Below are 14,551 nucleotides of genomic sequence, written 5' to 3'. Positions count from 1 at the left end.
TAAGGAACACATGGCCATTCAAAGGCAGAGCCCTGTGTGACATCATTAACCACAAGGCACAAGTGGGGATCGTCAAGACCCCAGACAGAGGACTCTGAACGCTACCTGACTGCCTCTATCCAGCTGCAACTGTATTGTCCAAATAACGTGCCCGCGTGTCTCTGTTTCTTATCCGTGCCTGTGTTGTTTTTTTTTGAAGAGCTATGTGTTGACTCATCTGCACGGAGACCTGAGAGGCCTTTATTTTCCGGATATCTTCTGCGTAGAATAGCATGCAGAGCACAATAAACTGACCTGAAATCAGCTGTCAAACATAATCGCAACGAGTGTGCATGGCAATTAAATGAGAAGAGGCAAGACGCAACATAGTTATAATTGAGGAGTTTGGCTGTAAATGCCCTTACTTTAAAATCAACTTCTCGCCGACACATGGCTCTGACTGAACAGGTTCAAAAATGCCTGTCACAGACATTGTGAATTACTTTAGATTCACAGATATTAAAGTGAATGTTATTACTATATATATAAGCAGACAAGACATTAGCCTGGGGAGTAATGACGCCCAATTTGGCATGCACACCTGTTTATGTTGGACCGGGCCAGTAACCGGTGCTTGTAAAATATGAGCGAGGTTAATACTTATGCGGTGACGCCCTCAGGCCTCACAGCTATAAGGACAGCATCAGCAGTCTGAGACGATGGGATGGGTCTAACCCCAGGCAATGCTGTATTTGTCTTCACGTGTGTGCAAAGCTCGTTCTGTTGATTTAAAGAGCATTAAGCGTTCATTTGTCTGCTCACCTCACCTGGTGTTTCTGTCTGCATGCCACTTTTATATGTACGAGTGTGTGTGTGTGTGTCTGCGTCTGCCTGCTCGTGTGTGAGACAGACACATCCCTATGGGACGTTGGTTTTCTACGTGGAGACATTTGGTGGAGGGAGTTCGAGGACAGCCCACACGCGCTTTTGTGCTGCTCAGTGTCCAGTGGTTGGCTAGGCCACGGCTTCTCCTTGAGGTTATTTTTCTCCTCACGTTTTGTTTTCATGAAGTGAGGTCGGGGTTTCTAAAAGCAGACTCCACCCAGGGGAAAACTACAAGACCCTTAAGGGCCCTTTTCTTAGCACTTCGCCCCTCACCCTCTGAGAAGAAGCAGGAGACAAACGTTCTGGAAGAAGCGCATTACAATTTTCATAAACTTGAATGCAAATTTGGAAATGGATTTTCCATGGCCTGTTGCTTTGAACATACACTGAAGTATTATTCCCAAGGATGCATTTTTACAGCTAATTACTTCGCAATAATTTTTTCTAAACCACGATGCGTATTTTTAGCAAATTGAATTTGGCATTTTGATTTTAATGCTGCAGATAACAAACTGAACTTACTAAAATTGCAAAGAGTTTACTCAGTCCAAACCATACTGTAGAAACCCAGAAAGGCTCCAAGTGCTGTACTCTGAATGATCTGTTCTGATAAAACATCAACATGCTACACAGCTGAGACCACAGAACTCGACACTCCACTGCTGCCATTTGGAAGAATTTGGCATTTTTAATGATTTGGTTAACTTACACAGCACGCAACTGTTGTCAACAAGTTCCAAAACTCAGTCTTGAAGTAATTTGCTCACCTCAAGCAACTTCTCTTCAATCCCTAAGCTCACTGAGAGGCAGAGTTAGTTAGCTTGCCACTGTAAAACAGAAGAGCAAAAAGAGTCAATTACTATTTTTGCGACACTTTAGAGTCAGGTCCAGAGAATAGTCCAGGAATAGCCAACCCAACCAAGTGAGATGCAGTGCCAGAGTATCATCCTTCCCTGTCTAGCCTGTGGAAAGAGCAGTGGTGGAGGTGAAGAGGTTCCATGATGTGGGTCATATACATGGAAAGTTCTGCTGAATCCTTAGCTTTTCCATGTGGAGGGAAGGTCACCGGAACAACACACAAACAGCTCCAACTAGACATGTGGCTCAGTGCGCTGCAAGAAACACTGAGCCCTGTTGTTCAAACGACTCATCTTACATTTCATGGCTTTTTCAGCTGTGTCAAACCCAACAAGTAATCCTGACTCTAAGCGCTCATGGCAGGTAATGATGAGCAGAGTGGTGACAAAGTTTGCTTTACACAAGTGAACTTGTCCATCTCCTGCTCAGGGAGTTGATGGCTAACTCGGTCTGTCAGCAGAGCGCACCGCATGGAAAGCAACATCAGAGAAACTGGTTGCCCAGCGCTTGTATATTTCTGTCTCCATCTGTGTCACTGGCTGGAAGTGGGCTAGTGTACATGCCTTTGAATATGTAGGGCATTGGACACCAGCTCCATGTGGTTTGGGAGAAGTTAAAGGCTGGTTGGGGCTTTAATCCGCCAAACCCTCCTCCCAGTTTTTCCCCTCTTTTTCTTGTCTCTGTGGGTCCTGTTTTCCCCCCACCAGCTCTCCATCTACCGCACGGGCCCGTCAGCACCCAAACTCCAAGAAGACCCTCAGCTTCCCCCAGCCCCCCCCCCCCCCCCCCTGTCCACAGCCTACACAGAACTGGGCCTTGCCTCGCCGCAGTCCTGACGTCCTAATGGCTGATGGATGCACCGAGGTCACACTGATGATCTAGAGAGGTCCTTTGGTCCATCATTGAGCCTTTGATCAACATACTTAACCCTTTCTTCCTAAGAACCCCCCTCAGTGGATGAGAATGTGGGGAGATTGAGTTACACAGTGCTGGGGAGCGGGCAGGCTGACATCCCTTTGGTAACACATGTCTTTGTTTAAAGCAAAGCTCTGGCACTGACAGTCCTCTTCCAAGCTCCTCTCCTTCTCTTAATACCCCACCAGAGTTGCAGGGAGAGGATCTAAAGAGGAGATTCCAGCCGGCAGTCTAGAAAACCTGCAGCTTTTTCCACATGACCCGTCTAGTTGGTCAGTCAACCATACTGTTAAACCAATAGAAAGCAACAGTTAGGGAAAAAACACGAATTCGCTTTCTCGTTGAGAGTTAGATGAAGAGATTGATACCACTGTCATATCTGTCCGTCAATTATACTGCGGCCAGTTAGCTTAGCTTAGCATAAAGACTGGAAAACAGCTAGCCTAGCTCTACAGCTCAGTACTTCCCAAAATGTCATGCTAAATATCTTCGAAAGAAAAAGAAAGGAGATACCAGACTTTTATGCTTTGCAAAAGGGTAAAACAATGCATTTCTTACATGATTTGAATGAACTCAAAACATTTCTAATTAACTTTTACATTTGTTTTACACATTAAAAGTTTTTACGGCTCTTATAGGGTGCCAATATTGCTTAATGCATGAGCGGGGCATTGGAAAGATACATTGGAAGCATGTTCTATTAGTCAATTTCAGTGAGCAGTTGAGTAATCATTGTATTTGCAGTGCGGGTGCCAGCTTGTTGATCAGGAACACGTTTTTCTTTCTTTTGTATGAAGAAAGCTGTGTGCTACCACAAAGTAATTGAGTTAAATATTGTTTCTAAGAAACAGCGTGCAGGTTTTTGCCTAAAGCCAGAACTTGGCGTCAAGAATAATTTATCGTTCATCTGAATAATATTTTTAAGCCATTCTCTGAATGAAGCTTGTTTTTTGAACCAAATAACTTCTGTGGGTAGGGGGATTATATACATTATTATAACTATGAAGTGCAATATGTGTTGTAAATCTAATAAGAGCAGAACAGAGTTCATTATATGGTGTTAATCAGGTCTTTCACTTTGAGTTCTGCAAACAAATCTAATTTATGTTCTCACATTAGCAAAGCAAAGTCTAGTAAACAATTCTGTACTTTGAATTTGCTCAGTGATGATGTTCATTCGCCACTCACAACACATGAAACAAAATGTGGTTTGAAAGAGCAGTTGCTCCGTGTGTCCGTTCTAGGATCACCTCACCAGTATTCGGATGTGTTCTATCAATTAGCGGGCTCGGGCAGAAAGCAGAGGAAAAATGAATGTGTTTCTAATTCTGAGCATCATGGTTTCTGCATATGGACCTGTATATCATGCGTCCAAAGAAAACTTCTACTCTTACATTTCTCTGTTTTTATTGAGCTGAATTGCAATAAAACGTAATCCACAAATACATAAACGCATTAGACCTCATTGGGAAGTGTTATTAGGTCTGTCTTGGAGCAGCAGTAAAATCCATTTTTAACTCCTGCCAGTTTTCTGGCCTGCGATCTGCAGTTACACCTCTCGTCACTAAGAATACTGCCCGCTCCGCAATGGAGTCAAAGTGAAAGGGCACCCCTGCTCTGTCATGTCCCAACCGTCTGCTTGGCTTTCCGTGGACTTTTCCCATGCGCGCAGGTTGTTGAGGCCACAGCAGCTGTCAGACGGTGGTTGTTGGCAGGGCGTGGTGCCTGACCAGCGGGTCTGACCAGACACTTGTGCTCCTGCGCTCAAGCCACGGGAAGAGAGTTGACCCCAAAGCCTGCATGCCTCAGACTACTGGTTGACGCGCTGCGGTTGTCGGGGTCCATGCCAGCGCGGATGAAACCCGTCAGTGTGGATGACCTGGAGTTCCTGGGTGTGCTTTGTCACATCGGGATCGGTTAATTCTGACAGAAGATTTCCGCGCTTCTTTCACATGTGTATTCATCTTCCTTTGATTGAGCTTATATAAACTGGCTAAGTAACTTCACAGCTAAACAAACTGTGATTTGTGACCCGCAGTAATCCTGTTCTTGGGTCATATCCCTTCTTTTCTCTTTCCTAAAATATGCTACTTGAAGTTCCCTCAAAGAGATCTTCAGATCTGGCTGAGGAATAAATAACGAACACTGCTTGAAGCAGAGTTGGTTTGAGGGATGACTGTCTCTATGGCTACCACCTTATGTTTTCAATTTGAAGCTGCCGTCTCAATAGGTCCTGTTGTGTCCTGATATGTGGGGATAGTAAATGTTATAAATGTATGAGGTGAGTTATTAGAAAGTCTGTTAATTACAGGGGTGGGATGAGGTATAAATCTTGAGGCTGGATGTATAAGCCAAACAATCTGCAAGCTCAACACTTGGTGCTTTAGAGGCCCCGTGATGGCCGCAGTGTAAAGACATGGCATGGAAGACTGAATTATCAAAGTCAAGCTGAGTCTGCATGAAATTGAAGCTGATGAATGTAGATTCATAAAATAGGTAGAGGGCGGCCATGTTCAGTGAAAGAAGCAGTGCAGGTCATTCCATGTTTTACATGTGATATTGAGTTCATGCCATCCATATGCCAAGTGTGTGACCTCAAACGCAAACATTTTGCGTTTAAATTTAAGGTGCTGATATAATGGCAAAGGTGCACAAGCTTCCTGTACTAATGCAATATGTGGCTTACTAAGCCGCGTACATCACTGCACTACCTTAACTTTAAGGATAACTAAGCCGTTTTAACATGCTCCACGTTCATAGGCCACTTAGTCAAAATCAACGCAGACTTTTGAGCATCTTCCATCACCTGTCTAGGGATGCACTGACCCAATATGCCGGATCGACATCAGCGCCAACACTGACCTTATTAAGCAGATCAAGTTTCGGCTTTACTATGACTGGTCTGGATTAAATACAGCTTCTTTGTACCTGTCATAGTATAATGAGATGAGTTGAGCTGTTACAATCAGAAAGAGAAACAATTGAAATACATGTGTGCCTGAGAATAACTACAGGAAGCAGGTGTAAAGTGGGATGTAAGTCAAACAGTAAATGTTTTACCATTTACCTTTATCCTTTCTTTTCTTTTCCAAATAACACACACTCTTTACGTGAATACAGTTTCTTTTCCATGTTGGTTTACTTAATTTTTTAGGTTTACTTACACAATAAACTACTTGGTTAGGTTTAGGAAACGAATGTACTTGATTTTGCTTAGAATAAGATCGTGGTTCTGGTTAAAATAACTAGGTTGGTTACGTAACGGCGTTATTAAAGTACAGAAGTTACAAAACAAAGCTACAGTGAAAAAGTCAATGTCTGTGTTTGTTTGACCCATCCACCTCCCCTCCCGCCTACCATGAGGAAGAAAAAGGATAACCACAGTACTAGTGATTTACAGAGCACATATGTTAGCTGTAGAAGACAAATAAAATACAATTTAATTTCATTTGGAGTCATTGTTGACAATAGAAATGATGGCCAAAACCATGAAAATACGACCCACACTGTGACCAGAATAATCTTTTGTGCAGATGTATTTAAATTTGAGGGAGTTTTCTTTTCCCAATATGGAGTGATGTGTGGTTATATGGAACGGTATGCAGATCTGAACTGTCAAATAGATCACAACAGAGGTGAAAGTGAGTGAGAGAGGTAGACAAACACAAACAAACATTCCTACTGGGTGCGTGCAGGCGAGTCTGGGTGATGAGAATGGGTCAGGAGGGAGGCTGATGCCTGGAGCTGGAGAGACAGGTCTAGGGGTTGGAGCATTCATGCACAATGGGCCATGAGAGGCTCTTTTCTCCGTTGTGGCAGGCCCTTTCACAGGTCCCTCCTCCCCAGCCCTGAAAAGGACCCCACATGCGTCCCTGCTGGCCTGTCAGTCCACTTTGCTTTCCCATCCCTCCCCAACAGCTGTTTCTGGGTGGCGTTGTGTCATTAGTTGTACTCATTTACGGCCCCCTGCCTGTAAAGAGCTTGGTTTTGTTCGAGTTGTTGTGGTAGCTCGCTCACATTTGGTTTCAAATATGTTGCGTGTAAGTTATTTGATGGTTTGGCTGTTGACAAGCGCTGGTTAAACTAATTTGGGTCCTCATAGAAAAAACAAAAAACACGAGCCTCCAATGCAAGCGAACACTTCAGTACATTTTTCAAAAGTGACGTCTCTTTTTTCTGCGCTGGCGTTTCGACATTGCAGGAATGGTTTCCTTTAACCATAATATAATGTTGCTGGCACAAAACGTTTGAAAGAGATATTTCCTAATTATGACTGGGGAACATAATCTGTGATCAGATATCAAATGAAACCAAGAGGGCATGTTTTTGTGTGGAGAGCAAAACTCCGCTCTGCAATTTTGGCGAAGCAATGAGACGTCTCAGACACTCACTGACACTCGCTCTGACTCGAAAAGACATGGCATCGTCTACCACAGCAGCTCTGACATTTTCTGGGTTTTTGGATAAGCAGGTGCACCACCGCGACCCTCATGGAAAGAGTCTTATGTCGAGAATCAACCCACTATCACTCCCAATCCACATAAAGACCTTGTGGATTGCCCAAGAGGACAGCAGTGGATATATCACGTGAAGAAGTGATGTGGCATACTGTTGTGGTTCTGCGCCAGAAAAGCTATAGGGGAGCCATGTGTGGTCAAAGTGGTGAAGGGAGGCCTCACGGTGTTGGCAGCCACGTGTGTTATACTCCACCAGATGCTGCTTCCACTCTCATTTGTTTGGGGCAATTGCAGATTTAAGGATCTACCTGCAATATAGTTTCAGTTCACTGTTTAAATCAGGCTAGTTTTTACATCAGTTCGACTCTGATTGATTCTAAATTCACAATAATCATATAAAAAGTCACAACAGTCATGTGAGAGACTATAAGAACTTGTCCAATTGCCATGCATTTTATATTTGGACACAGCTTGTGGCTTACGTAATGCTTTTAGAGGTCGATATAATTAGTCGTTGCGTAAACACAGTGGAATTTGTTCCGAGGATTTCAGTTATCAAAGCTAGTTCAAAGTTCTTTTTCCCACACATTTTTCATATTTTCATTGCTTTGTTGTTAACTTTGTTTCAAGCTGTGTTTTGTGAATGAGGGTTCTGGTATGGCCTCCAGTGTGATCATTAATGTTCATATTCTGTGACTTACAAGTGTTTTTCATCACAGTGGGAAATGAGCTGTAACATCACAGAGGAAAAAGCTTGGAAGTTGGGTGTTCAGCCACATTTTGGGTGAAAATATGACTGTTTGGAGCTCACTGAGCATACACATGGAGAGCGGAGGATTGGATAATGTTGCAGGAGTTATTTGAGAAGTTTGTATGGACATTTTTTCCACAGTGAAAAGTGGTCAGTATTGTAATCCATTGTAGCTGAAGTGAACTCAAACTGGCTGTGGGCTGGAAATAAAGAGCAAAAGGACCAGTGACGTGTTACCCATTGATTTCTTGGATGCAACTATCCAATGAGTCGTTATCAATACTCATAAATACAGTTACAATATCTAGCATTACTCAGTTACATTAATCCAGTCACAGACTCAGACGTTGGGGCCGAAACAATTCTTGGCATCATGTTACATTTTCGATCCTAATGAGTTGAACTTAATCAATTTTTAATTTCTCAAAAGGAATCAGTATTTGGTAATGGCAGGTACCTTGAGCTGTGATACCGGAGGAGGTATTGGGAGAAAGAAAAAGTATGCATGTGCAACAAATACACCTTCTTCTTCTTCTTCTTCTTCTTCTTCTTCTTCTTCGTTTTACTATTACACAAGATTTACAAATTATATCGGTGTTTCTTCAGTAACAAACACTATTCAGGCATCACACCAGAACCCAACAGATCATTACCATGGTGATAATTCATTCATTCAAGTAGCAGCTGAGAACTCCAACCAAATACCTCCCAAGCTACCTCTCCATCATTGTAATAGGAACGTCATGGCTAATGGTGGAATCGGGACCTTAGGACTTCCCTGCCTGTGTACATAAGTGGCCATGCCAGTCATGAGGCTCGGGTCACAACAGCCATTCTAATCAGCGGTCATCATGGTCCAGTTGTTAATGATTGAGTGTGTTCCCTGTGCTGACACTAAGTGGTGAGTCAGGTCAAACGGCCATTCAGAGGAATTCCATTTTGGACATTCCAATGCTGCCGTTCCCTCAGGTTCACATCACAGAGGGTGCGAGGGAAAAAAGGTCGAACAATGTGATCTGGAATCTGGGAGGGAGTTTGCCTCCGCTCGTTCACGGCTCCTGAGATATGAGTTAAACATGCGGAATGTTAATCTGTCAATGTGTGGTCATGGTGCGTTTTTGTAAGCGGTTGTGATTTGAATCACGAGGCCCTGTAATTGTGCCCGTGCCCTCTCCGCCTATCAGGCGCGATTAGAGGTAACCATTTCTGACACCCTGATGGCCATGAGAGACATCTCTCGCCCGCCAACAAAGCCTCATGTCACACACGGCCATCTTGTTTTCTCCCAGCAGGCCTCTGGAATGTAGTTCATCCCCTCGGCCTCCTCAATAAGACCATTCTACAAATTCAGGGTTGGCGGCTATTGAATCTTAACTCTTCAGGGGGATACAAAATAGCTCTCAGCATGTGAAACTATGTAGAACGAATGCATTTTAACACCCTTTATCTGCCCCTCAACAGACAGTCTTCATTGACACAGGCATTCCGAAGCCTGTCTTGGTGAATTTGTCTCCAAAATGTAACGGTGAAACAGCAGGGAAGACATATGTGATCATCAACTCACGCTCGAGCAACGCTAACGACCGTGCTGCACTGGAAACATAAACCTCCGGGTTTTAAAGTTCACAAAAACAGTCAACGCTGTTCAGAATTGTTTGCATGAAGTGCATCTGAGACCCCAAACCCTGTGTGTACCAGTCATAACCTTCTTTGGTTTCTCATTTGAAGGAAGTGAAAAATGCATTTTTTTAATCTCAGTATGCAGGGATAGATCCATGCCATGTTGGAAAAACATTTGCACCACAGCTCTGGTTTGTGGCTGGCTATTGTACAGGGAGTGGTATTTCACTTATGAAGTGATTCCGTTACAGCTGTCCCCTCAACCAACCCCCCTCCGCACGCACTCACTTACTCCCATTCAACCACACACACACACACACACACACACAGACACAGACACACACAGACCCATTTAAACACAGTTCTCCATAAACACGAACAAATCAGTTCCAACGGGTGCTCCAGCAAAACTCAGACGTGGACCCAGACCCACAACATTCAAAAACAGGTTATTTTAGAAATGACATGATATGCCAAGTTGCACATCTGCAGTCAGATCCTGCCAAGCTGCCATGTGAAATATGACCCAACCCTGGTCTGCTTGATTCCAATGAATGACATCCTTACGCCTCTATCTGTTGAATCATACATCTCAGTTAAGTCTTCATATAGGGGCGCTCTCTGGCTGGTTGGGGGGCAAATCTTGAAAGGATTATTGTATTTACTTTCTTTGGCGAGGCTCTGAATTGGTATGGGAGGTAGTTGTGGCTTTTGTGGTCACGTGTTTATTGTTTATGCTTTGTATTTATCCTTAATTAATGCCGCGCTGATGAGTGCTGTCACAGACACCAGCGAACAACGGCCCGGTCTCACGCAATGTGTGGATGATCCCCCCCCCACATTCAAGGCCTTGGAGAGGAGCAAAACGCTTCCTCCGGCTTGTCTCTCTGAGCCGGGGCAGGAAGACAGATGCTCCTAAAACACGTACCAAACCAAAGACTGGCAATCTGTGTTCCCGCTACTCCTCAAGTGCATTTCTTTCTTGGAAGCCTGTTTCTTGTTTTTAGCATACGTTCCGGAAAGAAAGGAAGTTCAAAAATGTGTTTTTCGGCACAATACAATAGTTGCACACGTTTTCCCCAGATGAAGGCTCGTGATCCAGATGCAGATCAGTCACAGGGGGTCACTGCAAGGTCTCCCTGACCCTCCCTCCATGTGGCTACTTCATCCAACCAATCTCTGTCATAGGATGATTGTTTTCAAATGATCTGCTCACTGACAAATGATGTGTGACCAATTTTATAATAATGCAACCTGTCTTCCCTGAGAAATGGAAACCTGACATCCTGATTTTATACAGTTGGAAGTTGAATGAACATGCTGTGTGGAATTAAAAGTGACTGAAATTGATTTTAATTAATTTTCCAGTTTATACATAGATGCTTGCATTTGATATCAGTCTCTTATCTATAATATACTTTGAGGTGCAATAAAATACAATTATAAGGTCATTAAATATTCTAAACTCAAGTTTAGAATATTCGATCTGTAAAACAATACATTGCTATATATCCCCATATAACGTTGTTAAAAGTTTTAGCAAAGAAGTTACTGTTTAGTCAGCCATCAGACACTGAGCAACATGGTTTTTTTCACCACCTGATCCAGTCCAATACTCACATGCCATTTGGAACTTATTTGGTCACAACCGACTCCTGCGGGAACAATCTGGATCTGTATTTGTTAAATGCTCAACCACCTTCACCAGCTAGATGCTGATGTTGTCTTTCTGCCGTTTGGTGGTGGGAAGGGAGTGAAAAAGATGCCTGCTGCATAACGGAGCTGATGAGGGCAGTAAGAGTGAATACGCCCTTACAACAGATGCTAGCGACAGACTAAAACAGCATTGAACAACATTTAAGGGCTTTATTGGCATAGGAAACAATATGTTGTACATCATACATGTTAAACATTGTATTTCAATGTCTACAGCTATCTATATAAAGCCTAGTACTGTTGACCTGTGTAATGCACATTTGATTCCCAGTCTTTTGTTTCCATCTCTATGCAATAACAGCTCTTCTATATAGTTTACAATATAGATGTTGAAGACCCTTGTGGCTTGCTAACTCGACCATGGAGGACTGTTTTCTGGGGATGTTGACTCACCCTAAATATACTCTTCTCTAATTTGGTTGAAGCGCTTAACATGTCACGGCTGCTCTCCCCTATAGAGGAAAACACGGCTACGCTTCATTTTCGCCCGGGGTCAGGATCTCCCCGAGGGAGAGAGCGGACGGCTTTCTCAACCCTCCGTATCAGCAGCGGCTGATACACGTATAATCTGTAATGCGCAGCTGCCTTTTACTAAATACTACTGTTCTACCACCGAGGCCTGACCGTGCCAAGGCCTGTGGTGGCTTGGGCGGCGCAGGCCTCAGAAGTTTGTTTTTGTCTCGAAGGCTCCAAAATCCTATCTCACCACCTGAGCGCCTGGCTCAGTGATTCGCTGGTGTGCGGTGGGAGAGTTGAGGGAAGAGGGTGCTTCACTTCAATTTGGATTACATGGACGGTTCACCATGTGTTGTGTCACAGGATGATATGACGAGTTTTGAGCACAATCTCAAAATCAACTCTGCTGTAATTTATTCCGATACAATATGATTTAATGCACTGTTACAGTTTACTCTTTAAGCCAATACCTGGCGATCTTATACCTCCAAACTGATTTTGAGAAAAACAAAGAAAGCAAGCAGATGTTAAAGCCGTAACATTTGTAAAATCGTTTGACATAACACACACAAAGTAAACACATCATCATTCAAACACAGTGAAGACTCAAAACTGGCAACAAAAGCACAACATCCAGACGATATAATCTGTCATCTATGTCTAATCCGTTGAGACATCGGAGCATCTAACACTGTATATTTGTGGATTTATTTGCTCAATTGAAGTCTACTTTAAGGCGGTATTGGACCTTTGCAGGGCCATGTTTAATGACACATAGTGAAAGTCAAAGCCTGGAAACCAATCAGTTCTTCTCAGACCAGGCCAGGCAAAACAGGGCCAAGGGTAGACCAGGCCAGATCTAACCTCAGTAAAAAAAAAACAGGGTAGCAAATACTAAACTTCAAAGACTGTATGGTATTTTAAAAAATACTTTCTGCCCTCTGCAAAAAAACATGTGCATGCGTTCTTTAAAAAACTATCAGAATCATATTCAAATGAAGCCATAAAGTGGGAGCATATTGACGATACAATAAACCAGTTTATATTCGTATGCGGAAGAAAGTGCATCTTTCATCACTTGTTCCACAGTGCCCAAGGCTGCTTCCTTCTCCGTGGTGTGGCCAGCATACATCCAGCCACACAGGAAGCATCTTCCACTACTCCCCCTCTCCCTCCTCTCCTCCTCCTCCTCCTCCTCCTTTCTCTCTCAAACTCCTCCTCACTCGCCCATGGTGGAAACTATTAACAGGGCAGGGTTCCATGGAGCAGTGTGGCGAGGTTATCGTTCACACAGCTTTCCCTCTCCCTTTCCTTCTGTCTGTCTCTCTCTCTCTCTCTTTCTCTCAGAACAGCAATCCTCAACACAGAGCCCAATATAGCGGGGGAGACTTGTCGCCCACTGTTTTTAAACCTCCACAGCCGCAGGGTAACGATTTTTCCTGATACGCGCGTGGTGAAAATGCGTAAGACTTGACCTTTTTTTCATGGGCTTCGGTGTGTCACAGGCAGGGGTGACATGGGAAGGAAAATGTGGTGGCCGGCCGACTGCAAAACAGTTTGGTGAAGTGTCAACAGAAGAGTGATGTAAAGATGTGATCAGGCAGCTCAGTTTAAAGGAAAAGTTATGCCTTTTGGGAAATAAGCGTGTTTCTTTTACTTTCTGAGAGTGAGTCAATGGGTACATTTCCAACCGTCAGCTTGTATCTGTATGTTTAGTGTGTGCATAAAAATGCCAGAAAAAAAGCATTTTCATGCTGGGGTGATGTAGAAAATGACAAATCAAGTCATGGTACCTGATTCTGCTTCAGGGTAAGAAGCCACGTGTCATCTCCTTATCTATCACCATAGCAAATGATAAAAACACCACAGGGCACACATGGATCAGTATTGAGTCAGATTGAGTGTGCACACTATGGACATGCATATACATGTGTGCATCCGTGTATATTTCCATCCCTCACATACAATTCAGTCCCCCTGATTGTAATGTACCTGCTCACATACTGCGTACGTACCATAGTGAAATCTGTCCTCTCACTTCTAATTTCTCAGCCAGCCTCATCATTCTCCTTTCCTCCTTCTCGTCCTCCTCCTCCTCCTCCCAGGCTGCTGAAAAGCTGTCATTGAGGAGAACACTGTGAGTGGGTGAGAGGTGCTTGGGCCCCATGGGCTCGTGTAGCAGCTCCCCTGAAAGACTCCCATTTAAACACACACACCTGTTAACAAACAGCAACAATGGGCTGTATGGCTGCCAGCTCAGTGAGTTCCATACCCTGACCTCACGCCCACCTCTCGGCCCCCTGGCGGATATTAAAGAGCCTCTATTTACCCATATTGGCACACAGCTCGCAGGCCCCACAGAGGCTGGCCTGCCCGGGGTGTCCTCAGTCCACCATTGTCCAGTGATGGAGAACCAGGCGGATAGATGGTAAGGAATGCTGAGGTAAAATGGAGTGCTGGATGTTTTGTTCTAGATCTGTCAGAAATCTTGCAGAAGGCGTAAAAAGAGACATCAGTTGTTGCTTGTCCCCAAAGAAAGTTGTTGTGGTATATGGATTGAATTTTTTGTTACTTTTACTGCTCTGGTGTCAAAACTGTGTCATATGTGTGTTGAATATGCTGACGTTTTGTTAAAGATGGGATAGGAAATATACTTTTGGCATCATTGAGCAAAGATTCCATTATGACCTTTCAGCATATTGTAGGCCTAATTCAAGTGGGCTAAGAGAAAACCAGACTTCTGCCGCTCTCCTCTGTTTTCAGGCTTTAGAAAATCGACTGTGATGGGAGACTTTGGCTGATCACAGGTCATATCAGAGAAAGGGTGATGACAAAAATCGACTCAACAAACACCGTGGCACATCCCTTCTTTGAAAGTCTGATTAAACAGCGGAAAAAGTTGCTATTCGAGCAT

Source organism: Melanostigma gelatinosum (assembly GCF_949748355.1).
Source record: "Melanostigma gelatinosum genome assembly, chromosome: 1".
NCBI classification, from domain to species: domain Eukaryota; kingdom Metazoa; phylum Chordata; class Actinopteri; order Perciformes; family Zoarcidae; genus Melanostigma; species Melanostigma gelatinosum.
Note: the sequence above shows the minus strand (reverse complement) of the source record.